Raw genomic sequence first — 18,695 nt, 5'->3', positions numbered from 1 at the left:
TTATTAGACATATCAAAAAAGGGGTTCCTACTATTTAAAATATATCTGGCAGGGAACAGTCTACACATAACAAAGTGGAGGGGGTATAGGTAAATTCCAACTATTTGCTCACCAAAAAAGCAGACTGTGTTACTACAACACTGAGAAATCCCTTCTCATCATCCACCAATGACTTTGTTACTACACATTCTTGTGAGTTCCAGCACCCTACCTAGCTGTATTTCTTCAGTTTGTGCTCCTCAGGAATCCCTTGCAGTCAGTTAACAAGTAAATGGTTATTTCATTATTGTAAGTTCGGTTGCCCAGCCTGAGTACAAAAAGTAGTGCGCCTGTCATGAGTCCCACTCAACATGATGCTTGTCTTTGACAAAGCTCATATGTTTTAAGCGAAAGGAGCATTAGGGCTGCACTTGATTTAGAAAGAGTAAGACCAGCATGTGAGTGGCTGCAGAAAACAAGTATGGGTATTATTCTTTATTTAAGGCAGTCTGCAGTTACAGGGTCTCTTAAGTAGCTTTTAAAGGAACATAAAAACTCAACCATAAAGCGGTGCCACTTTGCACCCTAGTTCTCTATAGAAGTTGATAATAAAATTAATTACACATGGAAGACAATTCACCAATGAAAATTCTACTGACCAGAAATGTAATTACAGATACAAGAGAATTCACCAATAAGAATGCTGATTACAAGCACTATGACAGGCATCTTGCTGTTATCTTACATATGGTGATTATTATGTAACATTTTCCCTTCATTATATGACACAGAAATCAGACATAGGGACAAAGGACAGTCTGGTTTAGTGCTGGGAAACTGTGCTTAAAGCTTCAGTTCCTCCAGTTGCAGGAACAGAGAATATGGGGCAAGGTTTACACAGATCAGGTGCGATTCTCATTGGTGGACAATTTTGCATGCTAATGTATCTGTGGGCCCTAGAAAACTGGGCAAAAGTTTTACTGAGCTATATTGCCTTAGAAATACAACCCTGGTGTTGCTGGACTACAGCTCCCAGCATGCCTTAAGTTTAATAATATGTTAAACTAATGTGTGGATGTGTAGTGCAGAACAGCGGTGTTTGGTGTTTCTTTAACTTAAAGCAACTAATTAAAGCATGTCCAAATGGTCACTTTCCTGCAACAAATTAGGATGGAAATATGCAGCAGCTTTTTAATGCTTTTTTGTGCAGTTATAAGCTGTTTATTTTCAATACGCCATAGCTGCTTAAAAACCCTTAGGGAATATATGCATTCTATAAATGCAAGTTTACATAAAAACAAAATAATTTTTTTTAAAAATGTACCATTATACTTTACACAATGGTTCCTGAAACAGTTTTACCCTTAAACATTTCATGCCTAGTTAGATAACCTACTGACAGCAGAAGGGTTTTACATCAATATAAACCAAACCACATTAGTAGATGTGTTTCCAAAATCCTACTTACGTGCAAGATTACACAAATAAAAAAACTGTGACGTGTAGGTAACAGGATAGAAATTAAAGAGCTAGTTTCATTATGGCTAATAAACTCTATCTGGAAAGCAAAAGATGATGTGGGTGTTTACTTGAAATCTTTGTTTTTAATTTAAGGGAGGTGATTGCTGAATCAGGTTCAGATGGATTTACTGAGAATTGCGGAGAGTGAGAGCTCAGTTCTTATCACTGGCAATCTTCTTGGCATCGCTGCAGGAAGCTGAAAGAGGAGCATGGATCTTCACCGTTCAGAGATCACACACCTGTGCAAGTGATTTGGCTTATTTGTTTAAGATTTGGGCACTTTTGCCAAGCTCCTTAGTGCGGCAGAGAAAGAATAAAGGGAGCGGATTGTGTTTGTTTGCCTATATTAGCACATGCAGTTATTTTCCAGGAAAAGAGTTACCTGTTGTAAATAGAGCCACTTTCACTTTCCAGGAACCTCACTGCAAATACATAATGATCATGTATGAGTACAACTAATATTGGATGTATACCTTGGGATACTACATACATCCCTGGTTATTTGTTTTCTGTAAAATAAAAAAAAGAATAAATTAAAAAGCTGTTTTAATGGTCACACAATATTGCTTTACAATATGGTCCTGCTGTTTAATAGTTTTGTTAATGTTTTAATATGCATACTCACATAGGTACCACTTTGCACCACAGCAGCTGTACAAGATCCACTTATCTTCCGAGGTCTCAAAAAAGAAACTGTATATGGCCAGTTTACCCCATTTCCACTCACTGGCAATATAATATTGCTTTACAATATGGTCTTGCTATTTAATAGCTTTGTTAATTGCCTTCAGTATATTCACACAGGTGCCACTTTGCACAACTGCCATACAAGCAGGCTCAATAAGGATCAATTGGTAAGCTGTTTCAAATCAAACATTTGACTCGTTGCTCCATTTTTTTAGACCAGGGGTTGGATATTAATAAATATATTTTGCTACCTTCGCTGTTTCATAAGGTTTAGTTATGACTAGCGTCAGAATTCTGCCAAGTAAAAACAAAATGGTCACCAATTTCTATCACCACCTGTACCTCATGTGACAAAAAAGCAGAAAGTGTGTGTTAGAGAAAGATATTATTTTACATTTTTTAACATGAGCAGGAAAACATTGTGACCCCACTGGGGTAGAATGAAGAATGATCCTTAAAAATGTATTATAGGTATGGGTTGCCTTATCCTGAAACCCATTATCCCGAAAGCTCAGCTGGATATTGCAATTTTAAGTGTTTTAAGTGTGCCTAGAACCACTATCCCTTAAAGGAGAACTATACCCCCATGTGCAAAAAGCCCCCTTAACTATCATTGCATAGCCCCCCTCTCCTCTCCCTTATCGTATAGTTTTTACTATTATACTCTGTCCCTATTGCTTACCACTAGCTAAAAATGCGGAGAAGCGCAGTAGCATACCTCACCGACATCTTCTTACCAACTTATGACACTTAGGGGCTGATTTACTAATCCACGAATCCGAATGGGAAAAATTCGGATTGGAAAACGAACATTTTGCGACTTTTTCGTAGCCGTTACGACTTGTGCAAATTGTCGCGACTTTTTCATAGCCATTACAAATTTCATGAATTGTCGCAACTTTTTCATAGCCATTACGACTTTCATGAATTGTCGCAACTTTTTCATAGCCATTACGCATTCGGACGCTTTTCGAATGTTCGTGGATTAGTAAATTAGGTCTCTATGCTGATACAAACCTGCTTGCACATGTGCAGTTGGAGGTAGGAGGAAATCCACTTCAACTGCGGATGCGCAAGCAGGTTAGGTGTTGGCGGTGAGACCGGAAGAGTCTTCAGTCGGTAAGAAGATGTCGGCCAGATACGCGGCTGTGCTTTAATGCATTTTTAGCTAGCGGTTAGCGATAGGGACAGAGTGTAAATGTAAAAATTATGCGATAAGGGAGAGGTGAGGGGGGTCTAGGCAATGATAGTTTTGCACCCGGGGGTATAGTTCTTCTTTAAGGTGGCCATCCACCATTGGTCGCAGGAATGATCGTTTGCACCCTCCACTGACATTCACCTGATCAAAACCTTTGTCCTGCCTGATCAACGAGACGTCCAATAAGGTGGTCCCTTAAGGTGGCCATACACGTAACAAATACGATCTTTCGATTTTTACCATCTTCTCTCTTCATCATCCTCTTTCCCCATTCTGATTTATCTCCTCCCCTTTTCCCCCACCTCTCTTTTATTTTGTTTTTAAGCCTAGAACCATTTGTTGCACTATTCCACTTTTCTTTAAGGTGGCCATACACGCAACAATTATCATCTTCATACTCTTCATTGATGTTGAGGGCTGAATCGTCAGGTAATGTTAGCGTATTTGAGAGTTGTTTTCAACCACTATGTAAAGCCTACTGGTCAGTAAGAAATGAATTGTCTTTTTGACAAAATGAGTTGTTTTTTTTATAGTTTAGGTGATATTATTCTTTGTCCAAGCTATAAGAATCTCATGAAAACAATGCTATGTGCTTAGGGCAATAGAACTGGAATATATTTAACCCCATTTTGAAATTCAGCTATAAATATTTTACCCACCAAATTTAAACTAACCGTTAAGTGAATTCTCCCCCTAGTGGCAATCACACCATTTGTAGCCTCAGTGTTTTCTGTAAGATTGAACTTCATGGCACTCTCACAGATACCTGATCATCAAACACAAAATCAAAGAAGATATTAATCTGCTCTAGGCTGAGCAATGAAATGTTTGTTTCATGTAAAATAATTGTATTATTTCTGTGAAATAATTAACTGTTGGTATCAGACACAGGTCTGTGTCATAATATTGCTGTTAAGACACAAAAATTGCTTGTCGTGAAGTGATTTTCTGAATAATCATGATTGTGGCCAGCATAAACCCTCTTTGCTGCTGGACACAGAGAATGACAGTAATGGACTATTGCATAACCCTAATTACAACCATTATAACAAAATAAAGGTGGAAAAGCAAGAGATCAGAATTTATTCTGCAATTAGACTCCCTAATGAAATTACAAATACTAAGTAGATCAAGTTAAGGGAAGTGGTTCTCTACAAATATCACTGCTTTCTCACCCTGTCTCAAAATTTGAGATTAGATTAAAGTACTTCATTGTGTCTCACTTTGACCACAGGTTACATACAGTTCACACTTCCCCTTCCATCTGTGCACTATGACACATGAGGATGTCAGTGCAGTAACCTATGGCCCCTGGGGGGTCACAGGGAAACATTACAGCCTGCCGCACTGGAGGTGCCATTGGTCAGGAGAAAACCAGGAAGATAAAGTTGACCTGGAAAACAAGGCAGGAAGGGATATCGGTGTGAAATCCTTTGGTTATTACATATATTCCCTTAATGTGTCTTAAATTAAACTCTCAGCTTCTTTGAACTACATAAAATATTGTTTCATTTAATTTATTTAATTAAAATCGCTCTAAATGTGCCTTTAAATTGCAAGAAGTCGCTATAATGTGTCTGTTATAAAGATTCCTTTTTGCTCCTGGGCCAAATTACAGACCCGCACTGCTGTCACCAGTTACAGTTTTGCAAATACAGTTTGTTGTAGTGAAAAGTTTTAGCCCTTCAGAACATTACAGCATCCCATTCCCCTCCATTACACTGTATAGTGGCCCTTTTGGTTTAGCAGCCCAGATGCAAAGCCCACAGTTTACCTGAAAACCAAAACTATCATAACAGTGCAAGTGTCGTCCCACATGTCATGAAACCTACTTAAACAGGGTACATGGGCATTCACAGAAATGTTTTCATGGGGGGCAAGTCAGTAAAATGTACCACACGTAATACTTCTACAAATATTCTAGAGACTGGGAGGGTTAATACACATGAAAGGGAGAAGTTTGGGACAACTGCATTGGTTATGGGGTTAAATAGCCTGATGGGGAAAAGAAATGGTGTGCAGAGGAAATTCCATAATAGTGTGTGTGTGGTGGTGGTAGGGGGGGTTATAAACTACACTGACTTATAACTCTGAGCCAAAGCAGCCATGTTTATCCACTTTGCAAGCAAATCCATGCAAATCCACACATGTATTAGTAGATGAGCAGTCCATCAAATACAATGGGCATTAACATCGACATTGTTTTACCCATACTCATGCACCAACTCAAGCACATGCACACTTGGATTCGCACTCTGAGGGGAGTATTTATTAACACTCAAGATCAACCATAATCAGTGATGTTGTCCATAGCCAATCAGAGCTTTGCTTTTGTGTTGTAACTTGTAGCGGAATGTTCAAATCTAATCGCTGGTTGTTTGCGACATCACTGGTGATGTTTGTCTCCAATGTTAATAAATACTCCCCTAGGGGGTATATTTATAATGTTGTGTAAAAAGAGTGAAGCATTACCTGTGATGTTGCACAGGGCAACCAATAAGCAATTCCATTTCAACAGTTAGAAAATCAAAGCAAAGTATCTGATTGGCTGCTATGAGCAACATCCATGGTAATGTTTTACTCCATATTTTACACAGCATGATAAATATACCCCTACGTGTAGTGAGAAACAGTCAATCTGCTGGTATCCAGTTGCTTGTGTCTCTGCACTGACAGACACTGCGTCGGCCGGGGTGTGCACACACTGAATAGATTTTGGAGCAAAAACATGCATTTTCTTACTGAAATCTAATCTGTGTTTCTGTACATGAGCAAGTGGGTGGAGGCTGAGAAAAAGCCATATATGCATTAGCGAAGGAAAAAACTGCATTATTTGAAGGAGAGATTAATTTCATTTCTCATTTTGTAGTGGTTCTGGGAGCTCCAGTGGTGGTGCAGGCATAGGTGAAATTGTAATTTTTTGGTTTGGGGAGCTTATTTACAGCTATATAATCAACTGTTTGTTTTATAACAAGAATTCATGCAAGCACAATGTTGTGTCATCCTGATACATGATAGTTACATAGGGTTGAAAAAAGACCAGAGTCCATCAAGTTCAACCCTTCCAAGTAAACCCAGCACACACAACCTATACTTACCAGTATCTTTACTATCACATACATAAACTATATATACAACTCTTATTTTAGTATCACAATTGCCTTGGATACTATGCTTGCTCAAGAACTCATCCAGCCCCCTCTTAAAGGCATTGCCTGATAGCTCTTTTGCATGCTTTATTTGCTTCCTTGTACCTGCTAAAAGTTTCTGCTTTCCCAACTAACTTGAATGTTTTAAAAGCATGTTTTTTTCTTACCAACCTCGACACTAACACTTTTATTCAGCCATAAAGGTTTTGCCTTGCGATGCCTCTCCTTGCTTACAAGGGGAATATACTGTTCTATATACTTGCTAAGAAATGTTTTAAAGATATTTCATTTACCTTCTGTGTTTTCCCCTGTGAAAAGCCTTTCCCAGCTGACACATTGCAGAGATGCCCTTATACTGGCAAAGTCTGCACGTCTAAAATTGAGCGTTTTAGTTACTCCCTTATAGAGCTGTCTCTGCAGCATTATCTCAAAGGAGACCATGTTGTGATCACTATTGCCTAAATGCTCACCCACACAAATATTAGAGATAAGGTTAGTAGGTCAGTTCCTATATAGCATATAGCATATTTAAAAACCTACTAGCTTTTTCTGACTTGGCCACCCCATTACTCCAGTCAATGTCTGGATAATTAAAGTCCCCCATAATAACAACTTGACCCAGTTGTGAAGCCTCTTCCATCTATAATAGTAGCTGGGTCTCATCCTCCTCACTTATATGGGGTGGGTTATAGCATACACCAATGATAATTTTCTTTGTAACCTTTAGCCCTGCTGAAATCTCTACCCAAAGGGATTCCACGTTGTCCCTGATAATTTCTTTAGCACGTGGCTTTAAATCAGACTTGACATAAAGGCACCCTTTTTAGTCCCTCTGTCCCTCCTAAAAAGCGTGTAAACATTTACATTTACAGCCCAGTCGCATGTTTCATCCAACCAGGTCTCGGTGATACCAATTCAACCATAATTTTCAGTACATGTAATGGCCTCCAGCTCCCCTAATTTACCTGACAAGCTCAGTGCATTAGCCAACATGCAGCAGAGATTACTACTTTTCCCTCTAATATTTACATTAGGTAACGGAGTGTAAGATCTAAGGTTAATATTAGGCTGTTTCCTTTGTAACAGTGAATGCCCCAGAATAGAGTTTCGATGCAGTGCCAATGTCATGTAAATTGTCTTTATGTGGTAACTACAAAAGATAAGAGTAGCTGCGTGTATTATAGCCCAGAATACCTGCCAGTGTAAACATGGTCCCAATTCAATTCAAAGATTACCCCAAAACACATGGAATAATTATAAAATGTAATTTCCCTTTTATAACACTACAGAAAACATGACTGAATAATCAGTCGCAATAATAATGATGCCAGTTCCATAATTAATGTCCCTAGAACCCATGGCTGGATAGATACAGTGACACTTCTAATGATTATACCTCAGAACACACAGGAGAATAAATAGAGTGCAGGTCCTGGCAGTATGCATGGGCTGTACTCAATCAGGGACTCAGGCAGGCACACAGACAGACTCAGGCATACTGGGGCATAGGGGCATATGAAGGCACTCCCACTATAACAGACATACACACAGGTGCACACCTTCTGACACACTTAGCAAGCACACTAATACAGAATGCTAAGTGAGACACAAATGCTTTGGCAGACACACACATACACCAGACATTAGAATAATACAAATTAGGAGCTTAAACTAATAATTACCTTAACCCAAAGTTATTATCTTAACCCAAGCCTGCTGCCTGCAAATTTCTCCCCTCCAGCTGTACAGGGATAGGATAGGTTGCTAGGTGAATCCCTCTAGCCCAGTGCTGTCCAACTTATATATTCTCAAAACAGAGTTCTCCTGCAAGGGGTTATTCTGGGTCATGCTGAGAGCTTGTGTTAATGCTCTCTCTCCCCTAAAACTGGTCCTGTGTTGCTTCTTTAACAGACCGAGCTAAGCATTGTATCCCTTCGTGATTGCTCTGCGCTCATAATCTGTCACTAAATGAGACCAGGCCTAAAGGTGGCCATACACGCACCGATATTATCGTACGAAACCTCGTTTCGTACGATAATCGGTGCGTGTATGGCATGTCAGCGAGCCGACCGATATCGCAGGAAGCTGCTGAAATCGGTCGGCTCGCCGATCGGCCAAGTTAGAAAATTTTGATCGGGCGCCATAGAAGGCGCCTGACCAAAATTCTCCCTTCAGAGCTGAATCGGCAGAAGGAGGTAGAAATCCTATTGTTTCTACCTCCTTACCTGCCGATTCAGCCCTGAATGGTGTGTGGCGGATCTGACGATGTTTCGTGCGACCGACGGTCGTACGAAACATCGTGAGATCGCCACGTGTATGGCCAGCTTAAGTGCCTGAACTCACACTGGAACTTTGTTTGCATTATAAAGAATGTTCTTAAGCAGTGGCTTTTCCTAAATAATGGTATTTAGTTGTCCATAATATACCTGAGGGAGAGGTAAGTGATAGTTACACAGGCAAAAGGAAGACAGAAGTAGATGCAGACAGAAGTAGAGACAGCACTGAATAAGAACAGTGGTGCTGAATGGGTTAAATTACTTTTGGACACTTATTTAAAACTATAAATTTGCAGGTAAGGATACCCCACATTTTATTAATTTAATTCCGAAATGGCCCAAAATGATTCTGGGCAGGTAAAATTGCATCAAAGTGGGCAGTTCAGCCTTGCTAAAGGAGCTAAATGACTGGGCCACTGATTGAAACCTATATATTTATAGTCTAGGAAGCAACCTGGCCCAACATGATTCTGTGCAGGAAAAGTGGCCCAAAGTCATTTAACCCCTTCACTGTTACTTATTCAAAAAGCCAGAATGGCAAAGATGCCAACTTTTATGCCACTTGTCCTGCCTGTAATCTTTTCCGGCTAGGTTGTAACAAGATGTATCTAATGCAAGGTATATTTTCCTGCAAATATATAGGTTTCAATCAGTGGCCCAAAGTCATTTAACCCTTTCAGCACCCCTGTTACTTATTCAAAAAGCCAGAATGGCAACAATGCCCACTTTCATGCCACTTGTCCTGCCTGGAACTTTTTCAGGCTAGGCTGTAACAAGATTTATCTAATGCAAGGCATATCTTCCTGTAAACCTATACAGTATATTTGTAGGAAGATATGCAAGGCATATATTCCTGCAAATATATAGGTTTACATCAGTGCCCTAAAGTCATATAACCCCAATAAGCCCCCTGTTACTTATTCATAAAGGCAGAATTGCAAAGATGTCCACTTTGATGCCAATTTCCAGGACCAAGCTGGAATAAAATATCTAATGCAGGACATCATTGCCTGCTGATATAAAGGTTTAAATTAGTGCCCTAAAGTCATTTAACCCCTTCCACACTCCTTTTACTTGTTCAAAAAAGCAGAATTGCAAACATGCCCACTTTAATGCAACTTTTCTTGCACAGAACCTTTTCGGGCAGGCTGGAATGAAATGTATCTAATACAGGGCATCCCTGGCTGCATATATATAGGTTTAAAGCTATTTAATTCCTTCAGAGCCCCTGTAACTTGTTTTACAAGGCTGAATTGCAAAGCTGCCCACTTTGATGCCACATTTCCTGCCCAGATCCGTGTCTGGATAGGCTGAAATAGAGTGCCTAGAATGCAGAGCATCCCTGCCTGCAAATATATAGGTGTTAATCAGTGGTCCAAAATCATTTGACCCCTTCAGTACCCCTATTACTAATTCAAAAAGTCAGAATTGCAATGATGCCACTTTTTCTTCGCATAACCATGTTAAGCTGGGCTGAAATAGGGTGCATACTATACGGGGCATCCTTTCATGCAAATATATGGGTTTCAGTCAGTGGCCTGTAATTTTACTCCTTCATTACCCCTGTTATTTATGCAACTTATCCTGCTCAGAATTATGTTGGGCCTAGCTGGAAAGGTGGGCATACAATGCAGAGCATCCCTATTTGCAAATATATAGGTTTCAATCAGTGGCTCAAATTCATTGAACCCCTTTAGTACCCCTGTTACTGAATACTAGTGATGAGCGAATTATTTCGCTAGGCATGGATTCGCAGCGAATTTCCACATTGGTGAATTGTTTTTCAAAACTGCAGTGAAAATTAGCCGCAGAAAAATTTGTAAAGCAGAATTTAGAACCACGCGTTAAAAAGGCATGGTCGCGTCAAAAAGGCGCAGGTGACAAAAAATGCCCACAGACGACAAAAAAAAGAGCGACAAATGTTTTTTATGAATTTTTCGCCGTTTTGCAAATTTTCGCAAAAACGGGACAGATTCTCTCATCACTACTGAATGCCCACTTTGATGCAACTTTTCCTTCCAAGAACCATGATGAGCAAGGCTAGAATGGAGGAATACAATACGGGGTATCCCTGTCTGTAAATTTATATGTTTTAATCAATGGCCCAAAGTCATTTAACCCCTTTAGCACACCTGATACTAATTCAAAAAAGGCAGAATTGCAAAGTTGACCACTTTGATGCCACATTTCCTACCCAGAAAGTGTTGGGCCAGACTAGAAAGAGATGTATATAGTGCAGGATATCCCTGCCTGTAAATATAGGTTTAAATCAGTGGGCCAAAGTAATTTAACCCTTTTAGCACCCCTGCCAATTATTCAGAAAAGCTGAATTGCAAGATGCCCACTTTGATGCCACTTTTCCTGCCCAGAAATCTTTCGGGCCAGGCCAGAACTGGATAAATACAATGCAGGGCATTTCCTGCCCAGAAAGTGTTGGACCAGAGTAGATAGAGATGTATATAGTGCAGGATATCCCTGCCTGTAAATATAGGTTTAAATCAGTGGGCCAGAGTAATTTAAGCCTTTTAGCACCCCTGCCATTTATTCAGAAAGCTGAATTGCAAGATGCCACTTCCTGCCTAGACCCATTTTGGGCCAGTCTAGAACTGGATGAATACAATGCGGGGCATCCCTGCCTATATATATATATATATATATATATATATATATAGGCAGGGATGCCCCGCATTGTATTCATCCAGTGGCCCAAGGTCACTGAATTCTTTAAAACAGCAGTTACTTATTCAGTGGCTGAAAAAGAAACCAACTTCAAGGCACGGATAAAAAACTGGCCGAATAAGAAACCAACTTCAATGCCGTGAAGTAGAGCAGGGGGCGGGGGTGTTGGTGCAGGTGCAGGTGTCGGTGTGAGGAGTAAAGTGACAGCAGCCGGTCTGTCCCTGGCGTGTTGTGTGTGTGTGTCAGGCACAGGCAGAGAGCATGAGACTGGGAGGTACATGGGCGGTGCAGTGAGAGAGGTGCGAGCAGGCTGACACCTCTCATTTTTCACATAACAGATATCTATGTATATATCAACATCACACACTCAGCCACCACTTTCAGCCGCCCGCGGAGGCGACATAAGGCAAAGTGAAGGCTGACAGAGAGAGAGGGAGATAAGCATCAGCCTTTCGCTGTGTCTGACTCCTTCACTAGGAACAGCTTCTTTCCAGGAAACTCCTGCCACAGTCACTGAGAAAGTGCAGCACGAGGGACACGGCTCTCCCTTGTCTTATCATTTCCAGTTTATGCGGGGGAGACATTTTTGATGGAGAAAGAAGAGAGAAAGTGAAGTTAAGGAGAAAGAAGCGAGTGGTGGTGCCCAAAGGTACAGTAGAACCCAAGAACTACAGGCAGAGGGAGCCTTACACAGTATAGCAATTATACCTTATTATAGTATATAAGAATAAGCCTGTACACTCTGCACTAAATATTGATATATGATTGAATCATAAGGGGTCCTAACAGAGAACCACAAGTTTACTGTATAATATTATATATGACTGACATTGAACCTGAACTACTGTCTATATAACTGAACCCTCACACAGTACCACAATCCCGCTGTATAAATGTGTATATGAATGTGAAATTAAACCTTTATACTGTACTACTGTGTATATAACTGAACCACGGAGGCATCCTCGCACAGTACCACAATCACATCGTATAACAGTATATATGACTGTGAGAATGAACCTGTACTTTATACTAATGTATATATGATTGAATCATATCAGGAGCATTACACAGTACCACAATCACACGGTATGACACTATATATTAGTGTCAGATTAAACCTGTACAGTGTACTGCTTTGCAATAGTCTCAATTCTTCAATCTCTAGGTTTATATATATATATATTTATAAAGAGAGAGAGAGAGAGAGAGAGAGGAAACCACTCAATTTACAGTACATGTGACAATAGCAAAGAGTAAGTCTTGCCCTGTGGCCCAGGCACTTGTTGCTGCTGTATATACCACACAATCTCTCCATGATGTGTGGTGATTCCTGGCTGAGCAAACCACTGCACACACTTTGTAACCCACTGAGCCCAGACTGGGCTGGCCACTAAGCCAGTGTGTGTCAGAGTTGCAAGGTATCCTCATTTTCACTGTTTATTCCATGCCTGCTTTATCCACCTGAAATATTTCCACTGACTACAGCAGGGGGGCTAAAGTTCTTTAAATCCAGGACCCTGTTTTGATTTAAGCCACCATAGCTGTTAACTTCTTAAACACAGCATCTCAGTGTGCTATAGCTGCGAGGGTCTCTTTAGTGACTGTGTTAGTGAGTTGTAACTGGTTTTGAAGTTCAACAGCAGCATCATCACTAGCACATGGAACGTAATCTGCCACATTTAATGTTACCAGACAATTGTTATAGCACCTTATTTAAATGATGCAAGGAATATACCGAATGTTTTCATATAACATGCAATAGATTTGTGCTCTGCAGAGAATGAAGCATGACAGACTTGTACCTGGGGGTAGCACTGGATATAAATACCCCTTTCCCCATCATTTGGGCTTTAAAATATAATACAAATAATTACTTTCTTTACTGCTTGGTCTTTGGCTCCTTTAACAGTTCTCAGGTGATACAAGTTAGTAGCGACACAATTTGTATAAACATTTCTATTCAAGCAAATTATATGTATTTCATACCCAGAGTCGTGTAAAGGGGGGCTCTGTTAATTCAGCTCTTTGTTTCAGATCACCTGGGTGGGTGCTTGCTATATATACACATAGACAGAGTTGCTGCAAGGGTGCTTATCTCTTTAGTTAGGGTCAGTAACAGTTGCATTGTGAGGGGCTGGTACTGACCTCTTTGGGTATAGCACTGCCAGAGTATTGATCTCATTTGTTTCATGATGATCTCTCAAGGTCTGTGGTCTGTAACATTAAAACCGTGAATTATCCTTCAGATGGTTTACATATATTTGACAGTAGTATTTTCTTGTGGCACCATCATGCAAGTTCATAAACTCCTGGTTATAGTAAGAATGGCTAGGACACTCCTTTGCAAGCTTGCAGGACCTTTACACTACTTTAAACAACAGTAAGGGTATTATTGATTAGGCACTTTACCAAAATATGTGAAAAATGTAAATATGAGTTGTGTCCCTTTATAAAGCTTCACATACGAGTGCCAGAGATGCATTCTGCCTGTTCCAGACACCCAGCGCTTGAATAGTTAACGTAACTGATTGTGTTTGACTACAAGGCTTGCTGTATGGAAAATAAAGCAAGGATGGCTTAATGTCATGTAAATTAGGCAGACAGCATTGACTATGGATATAAATTCATAATTAAACAAAGAATCTCTAACAGCCGTACGCCATGGGAATGAATTTGGTTAAGATGGGTGTGTAGCCTGAATAATTGTTTAATTAGGCATTATCTCTGTAGGGTTAATCAATATTACAGTTTAATGGCGTGACACCATAGTTTAAAACAGAGGGAAAGATAGCTTAATCTAGAGTTATCCATGGTTTCCAAAACTTTTATTTTGATCTTTTTATGTTCATTGTAGCTGTTGTCACTCTTGCAGTAAATCAATTATCCTAGTATTCATTTGTTGAGATCTCTCTGCATGCTTCCAGTGTATAAATATATTTGGAATTCTCATTATAAGTCTATAGATGAAATGTGTATTTATTCATATTTATTAGATATTTATTCAGCTTATATGTTCAAATGGCATACTGATTTTTCAAACAAATTCCAGCAAGTTTGGTAGGGATACAGGTATGGCATCCGTTATCCAGAAACCAGTTATCCAGAAAGCTCAGAATTATGGGAAGGCCATCTCCCATTGAGTCCATTTTTAAGCAATTAACCCACATTTTTTAAAAAATTATGTCCTTTTTCTCTGTAATAATAAAACAGTACCTTGCACTTGATCCCAACTAAGATATAATTAATCATATTGGGGTTAATTAGTGTTTAAATGAGATCCAAATCATGTAAAAAACCCTTATATGGAAAACCTCAGGTTCCGAGCATTGTGAGTAACATGTCCCATACCTGTACTTAAACACTGTGTATCTATGGTCCTTCCTTATAACAACTAAAGATGATTCAGTCGGTCACTTTTAGTCAATTATTTTCTTAGAGTTGATTAAGGAAGTCCTTACATTTCCAGTGTAGTTTATCATAAGCTGCATGGCCTAATAAATGTACAGTATGTGGGCGCATCTTTACCAGGAAATTAAATAATGAATAGTCTGATCACTTTCAGTAACAGCAGTTGAGAAATGTTAAGTCTGTACTGATCTGTTAAGGAAGTAGTTATCTAGCTAACCAGCTAACATTCACATTAGAGAGCACAACTCTGATGCCACCAGTGCATTCCAGCAAGGCAATTTGAGGCTCACTGAGCTTATGGGGCATTTTTAGTAATCTTTCATTATACATGAAGTAAAGTGAAATTGGTTATCGGTATCAACTAGCAAGTCTTCATTATTAAATGGAGTCACCTTGTCTTGCATGTATCTTTTGCTGTAAATGTCTTTGATAGTCTTTTGCGTGATGATCACATTTCCATTTGGCTGACGTACTGTTTACCTCTTACGGTTTCTCTTTATGATCCTGCATTCATATCTAAGGTCTGTTTAACGGCCCCTGGAAAATGTTAATAGTCATGTGTATATTTCACATCACTTTGTTGCTGACACTCTAGTTCATGCTAAAGATGTTTAGGGCACAAAAGAGCATTGGCATGTGTTTCATATAAAAGGGTTTAAATACCAGCACAGGTTGGACTGTAGCTTGTTTATAAAAGTAATACCACTTTACAAGGGATAGCAGTCACATTCAAGGCAAACTAAACAGCCCTTAGTTAAACAAGCTGTAAAAAGTGTAATCATTGTGGTTTATAACATACATTTTTGATGTGTGTGATTAATAAGACAGACAGAAAAATAGTTTTATGGCTTTTTACATTTTAAATGCATTCATGTTTTTAATCTATAGGTGTTCTAAATTTGGTTTTGAATACAGATATGCTGAGTTTTCATATTGTTAGTGTTTGGGAGAAAATGGTTGGAAAATTCTCTGTTATGTCAAACAGAAATTGTTGTTGTTTTTAAAATAAACCCCAAGTAGTTGAGCTAAAGGGTGTTGAAAGCCTACTTAAGTTATTTCTAGCACAATGTCATTCCTAAATTGTCCTACTGATACAAGTATGTATTAAATAATAGTTCTTTGTATACAAAACTGCACTAGTAGTGCATGGGCAGTTAAATGGAATGTAGTTATTTGTGTGCTGATACATAGCAGGGCATATTGTCCTGTAAAGCAGCTGTCACTTAACCATTTCCATGTCCCAACGCAGTGCATTGCTCATCTGTGTATAGTGTCATTTTACCCCCTCTGTTTAACTTATCAGACATTTTGCAGCAAATTCACTTAATGTTTATGCTATTTTTCTTCTAATTTTTCTAATGTTCAAAAAAAGAGAAATTATTATTTTATCAATTCATGATTTTTAAATAAAGTGAGGTAGACTTTGTAAAAAGGTGTTGTGTGGCATTTCAGTTCTAGAAGTCAGTTTGTGCTTAGCAGACAATTCTTCCCTCCGCAGATTTTTGGCTTTGTAATTGGTAACGCATTGCTGAATGTTGAAAAGACATAAATCAGCAAGGGTTCTGCTCAAAGAAAAACAATTCTAAAGAATGTAGGTTGAAACAACAAATGTAAAGATCACAAAAATTATGCTCTGTGGTTTCATAAGTGTTTATAAAAAAGAAACATGCAGATTAGTTAGACTTATGGACTTGAAAAACACCCAAGTAGTCACTTAGAAACCCTATTCAGCAATGCACTGGGGGCTATATTCACATACTTGAGCTCTTATTCAATGTGAGTGATGAAAGCAGGCACACTTATTTAGCCTACAGTAGTCTCTTCCTCACTTTAAAGGAGAAAGAAAGGTCAAATCACTGGGGGGTGTCAAAAATGTTAGGCACCTCCCAGTGATTGTATTCACTTACCTGATACCCTGGCCTGTTGCCCTTTCAAAAAAAAAAAAAAAAAAAAAAAACGGCCCGGGTTACATGCAGGCAACTGATCCTCTTCCATTTGAATTCTTTGTACCAGATACACATGCACTGTGGAGTGAAAAGTGGTACTCTGACAAAAAAGTCGGCTTTTTGACTCTACTGTGCATGCGTGGGCCCCAGGACTGCAGCAAAATGAAGGAAGGAGGATCACTCAACTGCATGTACCCCGGGCTGGTGTGATTTTCTGCTAATAGGAGCACCACCCTGGGCTATCAGGTAAGCAATCTTAACCACTGGGGGTGCCTAACATTTGGAACCCCACAGTGATTTTAACTGTCCTTCTTCTTTACTATTTACATTCACAGACATAGTCAATATCATATGCATATTACTGCATCAATGTACAGTATATAAGTTACCTGTTTAATTAATTTGCAAAAAACAAGGTTACATAGTTAATTTGGGTAAAATTCCATCAAGTTCACCCCTACAAAGGATTCCCGAGAGCATAAATACACATACCTATACAGACCCATCAATACACTCACACGTGTATATATTTCCCTGCTTTGGATAATTTTTCCAAAGTTCACTGGAAAATACTTCATATTATTGAAACCAAATTAATTGAATACTTTGTAGAATATTTTTTTACCCTTAAAAACATTGATTGTAATGAATAAGTTTCAAATTACATTATTCCAAAGAATAACGAAGCTCTTATAGCTAAAATGTAAATTTATGATCAGTAATTAGTTTAGAGTCCCTACATTTCATGTTAATGAGCCAAATTTAAAACAGGGCTTTTATAATAAATATGTAAATATTGAGGTTCTTAGCCGCTGCATGCCACAGATCCTACAGTGCCTAATTAAAATGGAATATATATGTATACTTATTTTCCCATGCACAGGCATGTTTAACTATGTATAGAGAAGATTATCATATCTGTATATATACAAATGGAAACCTGCCATATAGTTTGCCCCTGATGGGGTATTTAGCATGGATAGAAATCGTAATAGCTCTGTCACTTATGATCAGTAGATTGTGCTGTTGTCTTGATGTCAAGGTACAATATCTTAGCTGACACATTTTCATTTATTCTGTGTATTTATATAGGGAAGGACTGTTTGGAGCTATACCTGCCTATTTTCACGTAGAATAGAATGAAAGGTCTTTTTTTAACATGTAGCATATTTTCTTTATAAAGGATATATTTCTGCAGGTGACTTTATTATTCTACAAACAATATATGTGCATGGCTTCTACAGCTGATCCAAATAGTGGTTATGTATCTATTTCAAACACTATGATAAAGAATGTACTTCAGACAATGTAGTGTGGTCTCTACTTGCACTTGTAATGGTTCAGGTCAAATGACTGTGTATGATCTGGGACAATGCAAATTATGCCAAGTCAGCCAGTTTAACAATATTCATTTAAGGGAAGTCACAGAAAAGAAAGACAGAAAACATGCCATACATTGAATTATTTTTAGGTTTGTTCCCCAGTACTAATGTAGGAGATCTATAGTCCAGTTCTCTGTCCAATCAAACAGTAAGGTTTTGTAGTAAAGATGATATCAGCCAGAATGGTTTCTGTTTATGTGTGCCCACTGTATTAAATTTAAAGAATTTTGTAATATTCCACATTTTGTGACAATCTTTTGATGGCCCATAGTATGCAACTTGTAATAAAACTTCAATGTAAAATGAAAAAAATATAGATAAAAATAAATGTAACCCTTTGACACTTGTGTAAGCTATGTGCAGTTTCATGTAAAGCAGTTGCACTTCTGTACATATTCTGTTACATCACTTATTGTTACATATCTTCTACTGATACCATGATAGCTTGTAGTTGACCAACATATAAC

General features: G+C 38.7%; 1 protein-coding gene across 1 annotated transcript in view; it reads left to right on the top strand.

The window, feature by feature from the left end:
* The first annotated feature begins 11,883 nt into the window (after window positions 1-11,883).
* satb1 (SATB homeobox 1) overlaps window positions 11,884-18,695 on the top strand; it is a 99,684-nt gene continuing 92,872 nt past the window's right edge. Inside the window, exon 1 of the mRNA XM_012964164.2 lies at window positions 11,884-12,138. The gene's annotated coding sequence lies outside the window, so the exon portion shown is untranslated. The remainder of the gene's footprint in view (window positions 12,139-18,695) is intronic.

Source organism: Xenopus tropicalis, chromosome 6, assembly GCF_000004195.4.
Source record: "Xenopus tropicalis strain Nigerian chromosome 6, UCB_Xtro_10.0, whole genome shotgun sequence".
NCBI classification, from domain to species: domain Eukaryota; kingdom Metazoa; phylum Chordata; class Amphibia; order Anura; family Pipidae; genus Xenopus; species Xenopus tropicalis.
Note: the sequence above shows the minus strand (reverse complement) of the source record. Positions and strands in the feature narration are given on the sequence as shown.